Raw genomic sequence first — 20,199 nt, 5'->3', positions numbered from 1 at the left:
GCTGAGGCAGGAGAATCACTTGAACCTGGGAGGCGGAGGTTGCAGTGAGCCGGGATCGCACCCCTGCATTCCAGCCTGGCGACAGAGAGAGATACCATATCAAAAAAAAAAAAAAAGGGGGGAACTTTCCATGATCGAAAAGTAGTACAATGCAATCCAGATGGGCTAGCTGAGACTAAGAATAGTCAATAAAATACTTGATTAATGGCATAAGAGTTGCCTCCAGGTACTGGTGTTCTGATTATATAATATCTACATTAAAAAAAAAAATCTAGTTCATGTGAAAGCGTGGACATGCTTTAGGCATTAGGCGACAGTAACTGTAATAGGACCAGTAAGGCAATGGCCCAGTCCAAACATGTCCGTACGCTGTGATTCATTACAGTTATGTTCGAAAGGGCTAGAGCTCTAGGTAACACTGAAACTTAACCAGCAGAAACTCTCCACTAATCAGAAACTCTAATTTTTTATTTTTGTTTTAGATATGGGTCTCACTCTCACCCAGGCTAGAGTGCAGTGACTCACTGCAGCCTCAAATTCCAGGCAGTCCTCCAGGCTCCGGGCAATCCACCTGCCTTAGCTTCTCAAACTGCTGGGATTTCAGGTCTGAGCCACTGCCCTCAGCCATGCAACTCCGATTAAAATAGTAGGCCCGGCACAGTGGCTCATGCTTTTAATCCTAACACCTTGGGAGGTGAAGGCAGGAGGATTATTTGGGCCCGGGAGTTCAAGACCAGCCTGGGAAACATCACAAGACCCTGTCTCTACAAAAAGTAAAATTAGCTGGGTGAGGTGGCACTCACCTTCAGTCTCGTGAAGCTAAGGGTAGGAGGATCGCTTGAGCACAGGAGAACAAGGTTGCGGTGAGCCATTACGCCACTGCACTCCAGCCTGGGTGACAGAGTGAGGCTTTGTCTCAAATAAAATAAAATAAATAATTTTAGTAGTGTCCACAAGAATCACCTGCAGACCCCAAAGATCTTAGACTTTGAATGTTCACACTGACTGTTCCCTTTCCCTAGAATGCCCACTGACCTTAGACCAGTCTAAGTCCCCGCCTCTCCATTTGGCTACCCCTCCTCAGCCTTCAAAACTCAGGTAAGATTTTCTCCTTAGCCAGGAGCCCTCTTTGAGCATAATTCACTTCCCCACTTCTCCCATAAGCCCCCACAGCATCTTTCAAATTTCTGTGTAGTTAACACATTACATAGCATATTTTGTTTGTCTTTCCCTCTGCCCAGAAGGTAAGCTTCTCAGTCTATTCATGCACCTAGTAAAATGTAATTACCATAGTACGCAGCTCAACAAATGCACACTAAGAAATGTTATTCAGCCTTGAAAAGTAGTGAATTGGCCGGGCACAGTGGCTCACGCCTGTAATCCCAGCACTTTGGGAGGCTGAGGCAGGCAGATCACCTGAGGTCAGGAGTTTGAAACCAGCCTAACAAACACGATGAAACCCCATCTCTACTAAAAATACTAAATTAGCTGGGTGTGGTGGCAGGCACCTGTAATCCCAGCTACTCGGGAGGCTGAGGCAGGAGAATCGCTTGAACCCAGGAGGCAGAGTTTGCAGTGAGCCTAGATCGCTCCATTGTACTCCAGCCTGGGCAACAAGAGCGAAACTCTGTCTCAAAAAGAAAAGAAAAATAGTGAATTAATTTGATCAAATAAAAGGCACTTAGAGAGCTCTATCTACAATAAGCTTTGATGCTACAAAATTTTCCAGTGATCTTTAAGAGGAAAAAACTGAGAAGCAGTGTTCCCTTTTCTTTCAGTTTCTTCTTTCCAGGAGGATACTAAGAAGTAATGATGCCTCTCTTTTTATGCTCAGAAAAATCTCAGATGAGGACAATCACCTTTATTTCTATTTTCAGCATGAGTTCTTGCTGTGAAAACAACTGACAGAAATTATATCCAGGTACCGACTGCTCTGTACTTTTTCTTTCTCTTCCAGGTTCGGGATGGCACATTCCTAATTCCCTCTTGACCACAAAATGTGAGGATCTAGCCTTAAATCCGCAACACTTGTATCTAAGAAACAAATTGTTTTTAAATTTCCATTTAGCAGAAATACAGATGCAGAGCCATGTAATCATCAGTCTTTGATCGCTCAGCAAATCACAGAACAAGGAACAAATCCTAGAGGGGATGACAGGGAAGTTTTTGATCCTATAGTCCAGCAACCTCAACACGGAGCTGGAACTCTTTCCCACATTAATAGCAAGGCCAGCAAGTGACAGATTTTTACTTTTTAGTCCAATCTTTTTTAATCAATTATGAAAAATGACAAACATACACCTCTCTTGGGATACTTTAGATAGGGCCTTTTATCAGTATTATGTGTCCTAAAGTCAGGCAGATCTTTCTTTATCCCCATCACATATTTTACATTTCTGAAAGTAAAACAGGAAATTACTTGAGGAAAATGCCTGGAAGAAAATCAAATATTTTCAAACTATTCAGAAGAACGGAAATTTTCAAAAATTAAAACTTGCCAAAGGGAGCCAGGCATGGTGGGTCACACCTGGAACCTCAGTACTTTGAGAGGCTGAGACAGGAGGATCACTTGAGGCCAGCAGTTTGAGGCCAGCCTGGGCAACACAGTGAGACCCTGTCTCTATAAAAAATAAAAAAATTAGCCAGGCCTGGTGGTGGATGCCTGCCATCACAGCCACTCCAAAGACTGAAGTGGGAGGATCACTTGAGCCCAGCAGTTTGAGGCTGAAGTGAGCTATAATCACACCACCGCACTCCAACCTGGGCAAGAGAGCAAGATCATCTCTTTAAAAAAGGGAAAATAAAATAAAATAAACTTTTCAAAGGGGAAAAAAAGCAAGTAATGTCTAATTATTTAAAGCCCAAAAAGAGAAAAAAATAGCTATTATCCCACTATTATGCTATCATATTTGGCTGCCCCTTTCATTGGGTTATTATTATTGGTATCTGGGAACATACCCGGACCTTCTCTGATTTCCTGTGTCCCAACAGTCCAAAGAAGGGTGATAGCCAGCTACTTCTCCTTGTCTCATTGTCTGGCCATGGGGAATGCTTTGGCTGTCACTTGCAGCTCAGCTTCGGAGTCTGTAGTGACTGGGGCAGTGCCTAGCTGGTTTTATCTTTTCTAGATGCAGAGGATGCAACAGGGAACCTGAATGCCTTCCTGAAAATGTCATTTGTTTGTATTTTCTGAGTCTCTTACAGAATCTCTGGGACTCATGCAGAGGCAGAAAAGGATAGTCTCTATCTTCCTATGACTTTTATTAAATCCTGAGATTTTAAAATGTAGTAACTGGGACTCATTCTGATCTTAGTTGAATGAATTCTCATTACTGTGTTTCTTTTCCATGTTAAAGAAATATAATATTTGTGCTCCCTTAAAACTAAAATTACAACTGAAATCAGGGTTCACTTAGAGTGGAAAGTTTAAAGCACTAGTAGAGTTTATATTTAATAAAATTACTCACTTGGCCCGGTGCAGTGGCTCACGACTGTAACCCCAGCACTTTGGGAAGCCAAGGCAGGTGGATCACCTAAGGTCAGGAGTTCGAGACCAGCCTGGTGAAACCTGTCTCTACCAAAAATACAAAGAAATTAGCCGGGCCTGGTAGCAGGTGCCTGTAATCCTAGCTACTCAGGAGGCTGAGGCAGGAGAATCACTTGAACCCAGGAGGCAGAGGCTACAGTGAGCTGAGATTGCACCATTGCACTTCAGCCTGGTGACAGAGCAAGACTCCTTCTCCAGAAGAAAAAAAAAAAAAAAATTACTTACAAATCTGTAATTGCCTCCTCCTCTTACTTGGTTTTACATTTTTCTATATCCATTTTCACAGAGTGTGAATGTGATTTATTGCAAGTTACTGCCAACATCTTTTGAAGTCCATATGGGTAAATATTACAAGTAAATAACTAATATAATTTTTTTTTTTTTTTAGAAATGGGGTCTTTGTCTGTTACCCAGGCTGGAGTACAGTGGTGTGATTACAGCTTATGGCAGCTTCAACCTCCTGGGCTCAAACAATCTTCCTTCTTTGGGCTCCCAAGTAGCTGAGACCACAGGCATATTCCACCATGCCAGGCTAATTTTTTTTTTTTTTTTTTTTTTTTAGAAACAGGATCTCACTATGTTGCTCAGGCTGGTCTCAAGCTCACGGGCTAAGTGATCCTCTTGCTTCAGCCTCCCAAAGTGCTGGGATTACATGCATTAGCCACAATGCCTGGCCTAAAACATTTTCTTTTTTTTTTTTTTTTTTTGAGACGGAGTCTTGCTCTGTCGCCCAGGCTGAGTCCAGTGGCCAGATCTCGGCTCACTGCAAGCTCCGCCTCCCGGATTTACGCCATTCTCCTGCCTCAGCCTCCTGAGTAGCTGGGACTACAGGCGCCCGCCACCTCGCCCGGCTAGTTTTTTGTATTTTTTAGTAGAGACGGGGTTTCACTGTGTTAGCCAGGATGGTCTCGATCTCCTGACTTCGTGATCCGCCCGTCTCGGCCTCCCAAAGTGCTGGGATTACAGGCTTGAGCCACCGCGCCCAGCCTAAAACATTTTCTTAATCATCACTATGTGCTTATGTGTTCTGGCACTGTTCTGTATGCTATGGAAAAATGCTAATAAGATATTTTGGGTCCTTTATTTATTTATTTTTTATGCTGAAGCCAATTGTTCAGAATATTTTGGATCCTTACGTAGACTGTAACCCAGAGACTCAGATAAGGAGTGATACCTTATTTGTACTATTTATCCACAAGTCAGGCATTACCTTTGAAATGTTTTTCTAGTAGTGCTAATGAGCTTGTGCTGCACCAACCACTTACTCCTTAGTGGCCTCTTCTTTGACTCATGCATACATTTTCTAGAAGTCTTATAGTAGGGACTGTGGGTTTTGTTCTTGAAACAAAACAGAGATAACTAGAATACACAGGTTTCTAATTCCCAAGCCTGGCCTGATTTCTATCATCCTCTAACCTGCTAATCACATCTCCACGAGGAAGGGAGCCAAGTGCAGAGAGGAACATGTTTCCCAGTTTTAATTGCAACAATTATGTAACAGCATGTGACACCAAGCTCTAATAAACTGGCAAAGATCAAATCAACAAATACACAGCATGATATATGATGATAAATGATAAATATATAATGTAAGTTTATTTTATTTCTCTTGGGATAATGCTGAAAGGAAGAACAGAGATAATTAAAGGGAGAAAGTAATTTGTTTGCAAATATTAGGAACATCTTCTGAAAAGGCCAAGAGGCAGAAAGGAAACAGAGACTGTGGAAATGATTTATGAAAAATAAGGGAACAAGAGTAACTGATGGACTTGTAGACTGTATATCAGCAAACACATGATGGGTAATGAAGGCCATTAAGACAGAACTAACTAGTGGAAAGTGCTAGAGCCTGCAGTCAATATCTTTAACTTTATTTAGAAGGGTGCTATAGAATTTTTGAGGCCTAATAGACCATAGAAGTGGCATTTGAGAGGAGGATTTTAAGATCCTTAAGAAAATAAACCATTTAGAATCAGCCAGATTGATAAGGAAGGGTAATGTTCTGTTTATAGCAGAAGAGCTATGAGAAGTTCAGAGAAAAAAAACAACAGTATAATTTAGTTATTAACTACAGGGGCAGGGGACAGAAAATAAGACTCAGCATTCCTGAAAGATGAAGTTCATGATCTGCCTTACTCTTTGGTAGGATTTATAGGCATTGCAGCGTTACAGTTTTTACATCATAGGCAGTGTCTGCCTTCACGGCGAACATGGGTTTCTAAGTCTCCTGGCAGCCGTTTAGCCCCAGAATAGGTCTGTTAATGACAGCACAGGTTCTTTCTTCCATCCATTCTCACAGGTACAGTGGTAATCTCAACTTTTTAGAGTCGGAAGGAAACTCAGCAGACATTCTAGCTCAACTTTCTCACTTTACAGGTTAGAGAGGATATATGATTTGTTCAAGGCCATACAGTTAGTTTAATGCTGAAGGAGAGTAAAACCCAGGCTTACAGGTTCTCAATAGTGTTGCCAAATGTATTTGTTTCTATTTCAAATATGCCAAATGTATGTTTATTCTATTTTAAAAGGACCAGTTAGCCAATTATTCTTCTAGGTTTTGAAAAAATGATAAAGTGCCATGATAAATATAAAACAGTGAAGTTATGCCACTTTTTAAAAACAATTTTAAAAAATAGAGGTCGGGCATGGTGACTTATGCCTATAATCCCAGCACTTAGGGAACCCCAGGTGGGTGAATCATTTGAAGTCAGAAGTTTGCCACCAGCCTGGCCAACATGGTGAAACGCCATCTCTACTAAAAAATACAAAAATGTCACGCCATTGTTGTATTTTTTAGTAGAGATGGCGTTTCACCATGTTGGGCATGGTGGCAAGCACCTGTAATCCCAGCTACTTGGGAGGCTAAGGCAGGAGAATCACTTGAACCTGGGGAACAGAGGTTGTAGTGAGCCGAGATCACACCACTGCACTCCAGCCTGGGCAAGACAGTGGGACTTGGCTCAAAAAAAAAAAAAAAAGTGAGATGGGGCTCACTCTGTTGTCCAGGCTGGTCTTGAACTCCTGGGCTCAGGCTATCCACCTGCCTCGGCCTCCCAAAATTCTGGGATTATAGGCGTGAGCCACTGCACTCCTGCCTTTTTCTTTTCTTTTCTTTTCTTTTCTTTTTTCTTTCTCTTTTTGCTTTTTTCTGAGACAGAGTCTCACTCCCTTGCCTAGGATAGAGTGTGGTGACATGATTACAGGTGTGAACCATCGTACCCAGCTTTATCTCACTTTTTTTTTCTTTTTGAGACAAAGTTTCACTCTTGTCACCCAGGCTGGAGTGCAGTGGCGCATTCTCGGCTCACTGCAACCTCCGCCTCTCAGGTTCAAGCAATTCTCCTGCCTCAGCCTCCTGAGTAGCTGGGATTACAGGCACCTGCCACCATGCCTGGCTAATTCTGTATTTTTAGTAGAGATAGGGTTTCCCCATGTTGGCCAGGCTGGTCTCAAACTCCTGACCTCAGGTGATCCACTTGCCTCAGCCTCCCAAAGTGCTGGGATTACAGGCATGAGCCACCACGCCCGGTCTATCTTACTTTTATCTAACATTTTTATTTCAAAATATTTCAGACATACAGAAAAAGATATAGTATAACAAATACACATGTACACATGACCTTGCTTGAAAATATCCTAACATTTTGCCATTTTTTTGCTTCACATCCTTCAAAATAAATAATATAATAAGAATACAGGTAAAGTTTCTCTGTATTCCTCCCCATCTCATTCCCCTCTCTCCCTTCCTCCTTAGAGGTAACCGCTATCCTAAAATACGTATCATCTCCCTTCATATTTTTACACTTTTATAATACACATAGGTATCTACAAACAACAGATAACATTTTTCTTATTTTTAAGTCTATGGCATCATACTCTACATATCATTTTACAATTTGCTTTTTCCATTCAACATTACATTTTTTAGATTTATCCATGTTGATACATGTAGTTCTATTTCTTCTGTTTTCACTGATATATAGTATTCCCATTCTTTCTTTTTTTCTATTGATTTTCTGCTTACAAAAATAAAAATATATAAACCTCCAATTTTTTGATTCATTATTATTATAATCAGTAAGTAGCAGACTAAGTCACTCTGACATGAAGAGTCAGGTTTAAATGCTTGGGAAATAAGGAGGTGGAGGTTGCAGTGAGCCAAGATCATGCCACTGCACTCCAGCCTGGGTCACAGAGGGAGACTCCATCTCAAAAAAAAAAAAAAAAAGAAGAGATAAAAAAATAAATACCTGGGAAATAATTTTTCGGAAACAGTGAAGCTAAAGCAAAACTGAAATTGTAGGTCCTACATTTCAATGACACCATGAAAAATGTTAAGAAGCCATTGAAATGAAATTTTTAGAGCGTCAAACACAAGATTAATATTATCTTTTGTTTACAGAAAAGACAAGGCTGAATATTATATTTGCATAACAGTTACCACAAAATTTAAGTGAAATCTATATGATTATTCTGAGCAATAGAAAATGGCTTTTCTAAGCCTATTTATTAAAAATGGCAAAAAACAAATTTTCTGTAACTTCAAAAATTTTATTTTAGTAGTTTCAACAAGAATAATTTTTTATTACAGGTAATTACATTGGTTATAATGATTGTTATAGAAAGTTTGTTGACTCTAAGTTTAAATTATAAACTATGTGTCAGCACTGTCATGGGTACGAGAAGAAAAAAATAGAAAAAAATTATAGACTATGTTTGATCTAGGAGGCTGATTTTTCTTTGTAATGTTATAATTAAACCAAAAGTTTAGTGTAAAACATTAAACTTTTTCTTGTTAATTTAGATGTATAACTAATATATAACACTTATATAATATATAAGGGTATTCTTTTTAAGTAAGTTGCCTTCCTAGAAAAATAAATAAATGATTTAAACAGATTAAAATCCATGTAGAATCTGACTTTTCCAGGACACAGTTGTAGCAACAAACCATAAGTTATTTCTCCATTTTCTATTAATATTAATTTAGGTCTTTTGTTTTTTTTTTTTTTTGAGATGGAGTTTCACTCTTGTTGCCCAGGCTGGAGCGCAACGGTACGATCTAGGTTGACCACAACCTCCACCTCCTGGGTTCAAGCAGTTCTCCTACCTCAGTCTCCCTAGTAGCTGGGATTACATGCGCCTGCCATCATGCCCAGCTAATTTTGCATTTTTAGTGGAGACGGGGTTTCTCCATGTTGGTCAGGTTGGTCTCGAACTCCCGATCTCAGGTGATCCGCTTGCCTCAGCCTCACAAAGTGCTGGGATTACAGGCGTGAGCCACCGCGCCCGGTCTAATTTACGTCATTTCTAATTTTTTGCTATTACAATGTTTTTGGTACTATTCTGGTACTTACCGTCTTGAGCACATGTCAGAGTTTCTATAGGGTACATACCTAGAAATGAAATGTTAGGTCATAGGGTATGAGTATCTTCATCTTTACTAGATATTGTCAAATTCCTTTTCAAATCAGCTCTACCATAAGCACTATATATACAAATGCATTGCTTGGCATTGTTAGATTTTTGAAATTTTTGTAAAGATGATGGGTATAAAATGTTTACATATTAATTGTTTTTTGTTTGCATTGCCCTGGTTACCAGTAAAGTTGAAGATCTTTTCTTATATATGTATTAGTTATTCAGCATTTTTCTTCTATGAATTCTTATTCTTTGTGAATTTCTATTTAGAGTGTTTCTCTTTTTCTTGTCCATTGGTAGAAATTGTTCAAATATTCTGAATCTTATTCCTAGTCCTTCCTGGTTTTATGTCTTGCATATATCTTCTACCTATGGTTTATTTTTTCACTTTCATTATGGTGACTTTTGTTGTATAAAAGTTGTTTACCTGTAATCCTAGTACTTTGGGAGGCCAAGGCAAGCGGATCACCTGAGATCGGGAGTTCGAAACCAGCCTGACCAACATGGAGAAACCCTGTCTCTACTAAAAATACAAAATTAGCTGGGTGTGGTGGCATTTGCCTGTAATCTCAGCTACCTGGGAGACTGAAGCAGGAGAATCACTTGAACCCAGGAGGCGGAGCTTGCGGTGAGCCGAGATCATGCCATTGCACTCCAGCCTGGGCAACAAGAGCGAAACTCAGTCTCAAAAAAAAAAAAATTGTTCATATTAGTATACTCCAATTTATCAGTTGGTTCCTTCTGTGTTGTAATTTTATGCTTTAAGGTATCCCTCCTTATCTGAAGTCACAAAAGTATTTTCTTTAAAAAATTTTGGAATTTTTCTTTTCATTTTTTGTTAATTCATTTGCAATTTTTTCTGCTTATATTATGAGGTGAGAGGCTAACTTTATTTTATTTTTCCATATGGGTACCCAGTAATTTCCACATCACTTACTGAAAAGCCCATCATTTCCTCTCTGGTTTGTAACCAGTCATATACTAATTTACATATATGTATGAGCATTTATCTCAGTTCCATGTTCTTTTCTATTAGCTATTTGTCCTCTACCAACTATCTTAATTCTTTTTTTATTTTTTTGAGACAGAGTCTTGCTCTGCCACCCAGGCTGGAGTGCAGTGGTCGGATCTCAGCTCACTACAAGCTCCGCCTCCCGGGTTTACGCCATTCTCCTGCCTCAGCCTCCGGAGTAGCTGGGACTACAGGCGTCCGCCACCTCACCCGACTAGTTTTTTTTGTATTTTTTAGTAGAGACGGGGTTTCACCGTATTAGCCAGGATGGTCTCGATCTCCTGACCTTGTGATCCGCCCATCTCGGCCTCCCAAAGTGCTGGGATTACAGGCTTGAGCCACCACGCCCCGCCTTATCTTAATTCTTAATAGCTTTATAAGTCTTTATATTCAGTAGAGTAAGTCACCGCCCTATACACACACCCTTTCCTTCAGTTTTTGTTTGTTTGTTTGTTTTGAGATGGAGTTTTGCTCTTGTGGCCCAGGCTGTAGTGCAATGGCACGACCTCAGCTCACCGCAACCTCCGTCTCCCAGGTTCAAGTGATTCTCCTGCCTCAGCCTCCCAAGTAACCGGGATTACAGGTGCCTGCCACCACGCCCGACTAATTTTGTATTTTTAGTAGAGACAGGGTTTCTCCATGTTGGTCAGGCTGGTCTTGAACTCCTGACCTCAGGTGATTTGCCCACCTCAGCCTCCCAAAGTTCTGGGATTACGGGCATGAGCCACCATCCCCGGCTCCTTCATTTTTTAATGATATATTTTTTAGCCCTATATTTATATTAGACTTCAAACTATGGGAACTTGACTAGACAAAAAATTCATTCATGCGAAGAAATTGCGGACAGTCCAGATGATGGCCAACTGTGTGTGCTGACAAAAATATGAGAAACTCTGCCTCCAATTAGTACTGAGTTGTGAGGAAACAGGAAATTGAACTGTAGGGAGAAGCAGGAAATGTTACTGCAACCAAATAGCCAACAGGTAAAAGGGAGTTAAGATGGTCCTGGGACCCTGCTTCACTACTGTTGTTTTCCTGAATAAGTCTTTTGAAATGAGATGTGACTGGATAAGAAAAGTCTTTGCAAGAACTTGTATTAGCTCTCGTATCAACTTTATTCATTTATTTTATTTTATTTTTATTATTTTAGAGAGAAAAGTTTATTGCAAGATGGCTGAGCAAGGAGACAGAAGATGGGCTCAAATCCGCCTCCTCTCCTCAGCTCACAAGCAGCATATTTAAGGACAGTGGTTTTAGGAGCTCTCATATCAACTTTATTATACTGACTTGATTCCTGAGCAGGTTTAAAGGAATAATATGAGGATATTGAGTATTTGTCAACTTTCAGCTTAGGAGAAAGTTAGTCACTCTTATATGAAGAGTCAGGTTTGAATACTTGGGAAACAATCTCTTCAGGAACAATGAAGCTAAAATAATGTGAGGTGGCACATGTAATTGCACTGGAATCTGCCTGCAGCTACAGTTCTCATGTAAACTGATTAATGTGATGATGCTTGTTCCAAAGCTCAAAAGGCTTCCCAGAGCGCTGCTGAACCCCAGTCCTACATTTGGCCTCTTTAGTTTGTTAACAAAGATTTGAAGAACAACAGTCTAGATGGAAACCTGAGCAAGATATCAATAAATAGAATGCTCCTTCCTCACCTCCCTGCCAACACCCCTAGCAAAAAAAAAAAAAAAAAAAACAGTACAAATGGAATGAACATTCCTTTTAGCATAACAGCTGGGCTTTGTACTGAGAAAAGAAACAATAGGCATATATATGTATATATACATATATACACACATATATGTATATATATGCCTATTGTGTATATATGTAGTATATGTAGTATATATATATATATTATATATACACACACACATACACTTGCTCTGTCACCCAGGCTGGAGTGCAGTGGTGTGTTCTCAGCTTACTGCAACCTCTGCCTACCCAATTCAAGCAATTCTCCTGCCTCAGCCTCCCCAGTAGCCAGAATCACAGGCTCCCACCACCTTATATTTTTAGTAGAGACGTGGCTTCACCATGTTGGCCAGGCTGGTCTCAAACTCCTGACCTCAGGTAATCCACCCACCTTGGCTTCCCAAAGTGCTGGGATTACAGGCGTGAGCCACTGCACCTGGCCAAGATTTACCTTTTGGAATATAGTTAGGTTGAACCCTATGAAATGGCTGTTTTGGTAGGTCAGAAATGGCCAAATACCAGCAGATTCATAGGGTTCAGCTCTATAAAACAGGCCACAGTTCCACAAGCCTCACGATTTCATTCAGCAAACATTTATTGAAGGCCCTAATGTAGTCTTTGTTTTCAGGCAACTTTCATTCTAATGAAGGATTCTAAAATATAAACAAATATTGCAAATCAGAATGATGAATGCACTAGTAAAGGCACAGGAGAGCACAAAGGAAGGTGTCATTGGGTCAACTCAGTCAGGCAAGGAAAGACTTTACAAAGCAGGTAATGTTTAGTTGAGTAATTAGAAAGGAGTTGGGTTGGTTGAGGGATGGACAGTGTCTCTTTAGATGGAGTGAACTACCTGTGTAAGATCTTTGGGTCGGCCGGGCGCGGTGGCTCAAGCCTGTAATCCCAGCACTTTGGGAGGCCGAGACGGGCGGATCATGAGGTCAGGAGATCGAGACCATCCTGGCTAATACGGTGAAACCCCGTCTCTACTAAAAACTACAAAAAACTAGCCGGGTGAGGTGGCGGCGCCTGTAGTCCCAGCTACCTGGGAGGCTGAGGCAGGAGAATGGCGTGAACCCGGGAGGCGGAGCTTGCAGTGAGCTGAGATCTGGCCACTGCACTCCAGCCTGGGCGACAGAGCAAGACTCCGTCTCAAAAAAAAAAAAAAAAAGATCTTTGGGGCACAACACAGGATGGCAAGTTCAAGGAATAATGCTGTTAAATCATTTAGGATGTCTGGATCTACAGGGGAGGGAAGGTAGCTGAAGGCTGCAGGAAAATAGGCGTAAGGACAGAAAATAAGTGTGGAGAGAGACTAAACAGGTATGGATTGTGGAATGAACAAGTATAGGTTGCCTTCAATGTCATAAAACAATAATTTTGACTGTAAAGACACAACAAATTTTTTTTTTTTTTTAGACAGAGATTTGCTCTTGTTGCCCAGGCTAGAGTGCAATGGCGCAAACTCGGCTCACTGCAACCTCCGCCTCCCAGGTTCAAGCGATTCTCCTGCCTCAGCCTCCTGAGTAGCTGGATTACAAGCATGAACCATCATGTCCGGCTAATTTTTGTATTTTTAGTAGAGACAGGGTTTTACCACGTTGGGGCCAGGCTGGTCTCAAACTCCTGACCTCGGGGATCTGCCTGCCTCGGCCTCCCAAAGTGCTGGAATTACAAGTGTGAGCCACCGTGCCCGGCAGGATATAACAAATTAAATGTCTGCAATCAGATTATGGTAGGCTAGTGAAGTTTTAGCTGGAAGTTAACACGATTGACTTACCATTTTAGAAGGTAAGTAATTCTGTGAACTTAACAGTAGGGAGATTTGCTTAGAGTTTACAGGTATGAAGAAGTGAACTAAGGTAGGTAACAATCTGGAGATGCAGAGAATGGGAAGGAGTGAGAGATATGGTAGAAGTAAAATGGAAAGGGCGCAGAATACTTTGCTAGTCCTTGAGTTCTCTTGAAATATGTGACATATTTTCTTTATTGAAAGTTCTATATGACTAAAATATCTGCATTGTGACTTTATAACAACTGTTATTCTGGACATCTTAATAAAATAACTGTATAGTGAATTTAATTAATTACCATCTAATCTTAAAATGAATTTTAAAACTCGGGTTAATTTTTCATTCTATTTGTTTTCTATTTGAGACATTATAGATATAACCACAATCTTCATAGAATCTTCTACTGCAAAGGAACATTCCTTTTCCTAGTTCTGAATGAAAGCATTTCTGATATGTGAGGAATTCTCATTCCTAAAGGGGAAGCAGTAATGCCCACAATCTTCTCATCATCATGCCACTTGATAAAGGAAGAAGCTAATTTAATTCTTTTTAAATTGATTTCAAAAAACAGAACTCTTCACGAATTTGTATGTCAGCCTCCTGCAGGGACCAGGCTAATCTTCTTTTTATCGTTCCAATTTTAGTACATGTGCTGCCGAAGTGAGCTGCTGATATACTCTTAATCCATTTTTTCCCCTGGAAATCACTATCCATAAGAAATAATGTCAGAAAATGAGTTTTTTATTAGTTTAATTATTAAATTGAGCAATGATTATTTGAAATTATATATCCATGTGTGAAAATCAAATAACAATATTTAACTTTCATAATTCTTCCAACTTGTTCACTAAAATCTTACCCTAAAAACTAAATAAAATAATTTTTTTCTAGAAATTTTTTTAGTGATTCTATTCAATGGGGAAAACATTATATAATGTGTTTTATTATACTGGACAGTGTTGTTTCTAGTCAATGAATGCTATCTGACAGAACAAATAGTTGGCACCAAAACCACTAACACATTCAGAATCTAATCTCCCCTGAATCCAGCTTGAATTCTCAAAAACTGGCTGTGGCGTATACTGTACTTTGTAATAGAAAGTTCACACTTTAAAAAGTGGACAAAAATGGTTACCTCAGCTCTATTGTTAAAGACTGCTCCATACATTTTTTTCACAATTAAGATAATATTTATTTATTTATCTATTTATTTGAGACAGGGTCTTGCTCCATTGCCCAGGCCAGAGTAAAGTGGTGTGATCGACTCTCTGTAGACTTGAATCTCCAGGTTCAAGTGATCCTCCTGACTCAGACTCCTGAGTAGCTGGGACTACACGCATGTGCCACCACACTTGGCAATTTTTTTTTTTTTTTTTGGTAAAGACAGGGTTTTTCTTCGTTGCCCAAGCTGGTCTTGAACTCCTGGCCTCAAGCAATCCTCCAACCTCAGCCTTCCAAAGCACTAGTATTACAGGCACTAGCCATCATGTCCAGCCATTAATACATTAATATTTAAATTTTATGGTCATGTCAGTGTTTGGAAAATGTGTTAGATTTTCTAATTTAGGCTTCCTTTATATCTCTTGTCTACATCAAAGAGAAGTAACTGAACTATTTGATTCTGTGCCTATTTTTAAATCAATTAATTAATTTTTCATTTTTTTATTTTTTTGAGATGGAGTCTCACTCTGTTGCCTAGGCTGGAGTGCAGTGGCATAATCCCGACTCACTGCAACCTCTGCCTCCCAGGTTCAAGCAATTCTCCTGTCTCAGCCTCCTGAGTAGCTATGGGGTTTCACCATGTTGGCTAGGCTGGTCTCTAACTCCTGCCCTTAAGTGATTCACTCATCTCGGCTTCCTAAAATGCTGGGATTACAGGGGTGAGCCACCACACCCAGCCTTCTGTGCCAATTTTTACCTTTTGCAATCATTTCATATTTTATACCTCACACTCTATCTCACTTTGATTTCTTCAATATATAGTACATTTTTATTGTATTAAGATCAGTCAGGCCGGGCACTGTGGCTCATGCCCGTAATCCCAGCACTTTGGGAAGCTTAGGCAAGAGAAATCACTTAAGTCCGGGAGGCGGAGGTTGCACTGAGCCAAGATCATGTTGCTGCACTCTAATCTGAGCGACAGAACCAGACTCTATCTCAAAAAAAAAAAAAAAAAATCAGTCAGTGGTACAACAGTAAAAATGCTTTTTATGGAATACTGTTGTTAAATCTTCGTTATACTCAAAAAAGATCAATAAAACATAGTGCTTTTGGATTTGATAGCTGCTGTTTCAAAGGGTCATTTTATTTTATCTTATTTTATTTTGAGACAGGGTCTTGCTCTACTGCCCACGCTGGAGTGCATTGGTGCTACCATAGGTCACTGCAGCCTCAGACTCCTGGGCTCAAGTGATCCTCCCACCTCAGCCCTCTGAGTAGCTGGAACTACAGGCACATGCCATCATGCCTAGCTAATGTTTTAATTTTTTTGTAGAGATGAGGTCTTGCTGTGTTGCCCAGGCTGGTCTTGAACTCCTGGCCTTGAGTGATCCTCCTGCCTCAGCATTTTAAATAATACTGAACTCTAAAATGAAAAAAATAAATTCTTCTGTATGCAGTCACATTTCAGCATTTAGCAACTCTGAAAAGAATTTAGAAAAGGTACCAATTGGCCACAAGGCTAAGCCCGACAGAGTCTGTTTCTGCTAGGCACAGCTAGTTCTTTCTTCATTCCCATTGAGGAATGTGAAAAGCAATGATACTAAATCTAAAAAAAAAGAAGTGTGTCAAATTCAAGTATTTGTGTTTCTTTTTCTTTTCTTTTCTTTTTTTTTTTTTTTTTTTTTTTTGAGACAGAATTTCGCTCTTGTCACCCAGGCTGGAATTCAATGGTATGATCTGGGCTCACTGCAACCTCCACCTCTCAGGTTCAAGTGATTCTCCTGCCTTAGCCTCCTGAGTAGCTGGGATGACAGGTGCCCACCACCACGCCCAGCTAACTTTTGTATTTTTAGTAGAGACAGGGTTTTGCCGTGTTGGCCAGGCTGGTCTCGAACTCCTGACCTCAGGTGATCCACCTGCCTCGGCCTCCTAAAGTGCTGGGATTACAGGTGTAAGCCACTGAGTCTGGCCTATTTCCTAAGTATTTTAACTACATATTGCTACTTAACAAACTACCCCAACTTCATGGCTTAGAACATAACCATCTTATTTGCTCACAATTTAACGGGTCATCAATTTGGTCTGTGTTCAGCTGGGTTGTTCTTTTCTGGTCTCTCCTGGGGTCGTTCATATAACTGAAGTCATGTGGCATCGTGGCTGGAGCTGGATGATCTGGGATGGCCTCCTTTACACATCTGGGGTTACTGTTAGCTGTAGATGGAGCACCTCTCTCCCTGTGATCTCTCATTCTCATGGAGGGTAGGCTTCTTCGCATGGTAGTCTCAGGATTTCAAGAGGGTGAGAGCTCAGAAAGTCACTTCCATAACATTCTATTGGTCAAAACAAAGTACAAGTCCAGCCCAAATTCAAGGGAATGAAGAAACATTCTCTATCTTTTGATGGGAAGAAATGTAAAACCACATTTCTTTTTTATTTAAAAAATTTTTTAAGTAAAAAAAAAAAAAATTTAAGTAGAGACAGGGTCTTGCTATATTGCCCAGCCTGGTCTCAAGTTCCTGGACTCAAGTGATTCTCCTGCCTTGGCCTCCCAAAGGGCAGTAACTACAGGTGTGAGCCACCATGCCTGGCCTAAAGTCACACTTAACAGGAGTGTATACAAAAAGGTGGGAAGAATTTGTGACTATATTGTTTCCATCTACTATGTTAACATTGGCTCAAAATTCAGAAACAATACATAAAAATATTGAATTTGATTACACTGAAATAAAAAAATCTTATACTACAAAAATACCATAAGTAAAATAAAAAGTTAAATCACAAACTTGGAAGAATATTTGTAATTTGTAGCACAGACTAAAGTTTAGTGTCCCTAGCATATAAAGAGCTTCTAAAAAAGAGAAGAAGGAAGGACTGACACACTACGGGAAAATGCACTAGAGATATAAACAGACAGATTGCAGAAAAAGAAATGCATAGAGTCCTTAACCATTAAAAAAAAAAAAATGTTTTTATGGTCCTTAACCATAAAAAAAAGTCCAGGTGTGGTAGTTCATGCCTGTAATCCCAGTACTTTGGCGGGGCTGAGGCGGGAGAATCTCTTGAAGCCAGGAGTTTGAGACCAGTCTAGGGAACATAGTCACACCCTGTAGCTACAAAAAAAGTATATTAAAAAGTTTTTTTGGCAGGGTGCGGTGGCTCACACCTGTAATCCCAGCACTTTGGGGGGCCGAGGCAGGCGCATCACAAGGTCAGGAGATCAAGACCATTCTGGGTAACATGGTGAAACCCTGTCTCTACTAAAAATACAAAAAATCAGCTGAGTGTGGTGGCACGCACCTGTAGTCCCAGCTGCTCGGGAGGCTGAGGCAGGAGAATCGCTTGAACCTGGGGTTGCAGTGAGCCAAGATCACGCCACTGCACTCTAGCCTGGGTGACAGAGCGAGACTCCGTCTCAAAAAAAAAAAAAATTTTTTTAATGTCCAACCTCACTCTTTTTTTTTTTTTTTTTTGAGACAAGAACTCACTCTGTCACTCAGGCTGGAGTGCAGTGGTGTAATCATGACTCACTGAAGCCTTGACCTCCCAGGCTTAAGCAATCCTCCCACCTCAGCCTCCTGAGTATCTGGGACTACAGGTGCACACCATCATACCCCACTAATGTTTTGTAATTTTTGTAGAGTCAGGGTTTCACCCATGTTGCCCAGGCTGGTCTCCAACTTCTGTGCTCAAGCGATCTGCAGCCTCAGCCTTCCAGAGTTCTGGGATTACAGGCGTGAGCCACCGGGCCCAGCCCGACCTCACTCTTAATAAGGGAAATGCAAATTTAAACTGCACTGAGATATTTTTCGCCTGTCATGTGAGCAAAAACCCAAATGTTAGGGCGCTCACATACGTTGCTGTTCTGCATGTAAAACAGGAAACAGGCACTCACATACATTGTTGTTTTGGGAATGTAAAATGGTAGCCCTACTATGAAAGGACTTTTGTAGTAGCAGCAAAATTACATATGTATTTGACTTAGTAATCCCTCTTTCAGAAATCTATCCCAATGATACAGTGGCAAAAATACATATGCATGAAATTATACATTGCAGCACTATTTGTAATAGCAAATTCTAGAAATAAGTCAAATGTCCATCAGAAGGAGATTGGTTGAATAAACAATCCATGGTGCCCATACAACATAGTTCTATGTAACCACGAAAAGGAGAAATATTACTATCTACAGTTTAGAGTAATCTCCAGGCATATAGTTGAATGCAAAAAGCAAGGTAGAAAAATGTATGTGTATAGTAAACTACCTCTTATCTAAGAAAAAATTTTAATACATAAATAAAATTTATATAGATTTTATATATATTATACATATATAATTATACATATATATGTATAATTATACATATGTGTATGTACAATTATATATGTATAATACATATATAATGTATATACAATATATATAATATACACACATGTATTACATATATACATATAATACATATACATATATACATATTATATATACATATATAATACATATATAATGTATATATCCATATATGTATGTATAATTATACATATATATGTATAATTATATATAATTTCTTAAGGTCTCTGTGTGTGTATATATATAGCTAAGAAAGAAGGATTTTGGCTTATGCTTTCCATTTTTTCTTTGTATAAGCTATATATATGCTATATGGTATATGGATACATATATATAGCTTATATAAAAAAATGAAAAGAACGATAAGCCAAAATGATTCTATATTGGAAAGTGGAAGGAACAGATGGAAAGAATATAGAGAAAGGGTATCACTATTTAACAACTCCTAATAAAACAATGAATCAATGGCTTCTAACATCATGAAGAGAAAAGCACCAAATATTATGCACCTCCTTATGGATGTATGAACATGACCTACAGATAATTCCTGCCCAAGCCAGGCACAGTGGCTCACCCCTGTAATCCCAGCACTTTGAGAGGCTGAGGTGGGAGGATCACTTGAGACCAGGAGTTCAAGACCAGCCTGAGCAACATAGAGAGACCTTGTCTCTATGAAAAAATTTTAAAAATTAGCATGTGCTTGTAGTTCCAACCACTTGGAAGGCTGAGGTTGGAGGATTGCTTGAGCCCAGGAGTAGGAGGCTGCAGTGAGCTATGATAGCGCCACTGCACTCTGGCCTGGGCAACAGAGGGAGACTTTGTCCTTAAAATAAATAAATAAATAAATAGGAATGATCGAATCTCTAAATCTAAATACCAATTTATAGGCAATATGGGGGAGAGGAACATGTTAAAACAAGACAAACACATATGGTTGCAATAAGCAAAATCCAGAGTGAAAAATTCTACAGATAAATGAGTCACTTTTTTTTTTTTTTTGTTTTGTTTTTTTGAGAGGGAGTCTTGCTCTGTCGCCCGGGCTGGAGTGCAGTGGCCGGATCTCAGCTCACTGCAAGCTCCGCCTCCCGGGTTTATGCCATTCTCCTGCCTCAGCCTCCCGAGTAGCTGGGACTACAGGCGCCCGCCACCTCGCCCGGCTAGTTTTTTGTATTTTTTAGTAGAGACGGGGTTTCTTTTTTTTTTTTTTTTTTTTTTTTT

At 39.9% G+C, this 20,199-nt stretch overlaps 1 non-coding gene across 1 annotated transcript; it reads right to left on the bottom strand.

Moving 5' to 3' along the window:
* Positions 1 to 14,036: 14,036 nt before the first annotated feature.
* Positions 14,037 to 14,141, bottom strand: LOC111551955. The gene has a single exon (XR_002734514.1). It is a non-coding gene; the product is annotated as a U6 spliceosomal RNA (small nuclear RNA).
* Positions 14,142 to 20,199: the final 6,058 nt, after the last annotated feature.

This window comes from Piliocolobus tephrosceles, chromosome 3 (assembly GCF_002776525.5).
Source record: "Piliocolobus tephrosceles isolate RC106 chromosome 3, ASM277652v3, whole genome shotgun sequence".
In the NCBI taxonomy this organism is placed as follows: domain Eukaryota; kingdom Metazoa; phylum Chordata; class Mammalia; order Primates; family Cercopithecidae; genus Piliocolobus; species Piliocolobus tephrosceles.
Note: the sequence above shows the minus strand (reverse complement) of the source record. Positions and strands in the feature narration are given on the sequence as shown.